A 413-nucleotide genomic window follows, 5' to 3' on the forward strand; every position below is an offset into this window, starting at 1 on the left:
AGAAATGTTTGAGGGTACTATTAATGATTGATAAGTAGAGAAGTATGGAATACTCTGTTCATTCTAAGGGGGGGGGGGGGATAAAGTAAAATATGTTTGCCCATGTATTTATGAATAAATAGTGTGATTTGGGGTTTATTTTATAATTATTATTGATACTTAGATGTTCCTTTTTTTTAATACACCCTGTAATTTATCCCTCATCAATAGCTGTATTTTTCCTACATGAAATAGATAGGTATATTTAGGAGGGTTGGCGAAACATGTAAATAGAAAAATAATATGATAGCCAATGTAAATATCCAAGGGGCAGAAAGATTTTTCTAGGTTTATAAGTCTGAAAGATTAACATAGGGGCTGGCTGAACAGAAATGAACGTCTGCTTGTCAAAAAGTGAAAAGATATTGAAAATT

The sequence above is a fragment of the Penaeus monodon genome, chromosome 32 (assembly GCF_015228065.2).
Source record: "Penaeus monodon isolate SGIC_2016 chromosome 32, NSTDA_Pmon_1, whole genome shotgun sequence".
Lineage (NCBI taxonomy): Eukaryota > Metazoa > Arthropoda > Malacostraca > Decapoda > Penaeidae > Penaeus > Penaeus monodon.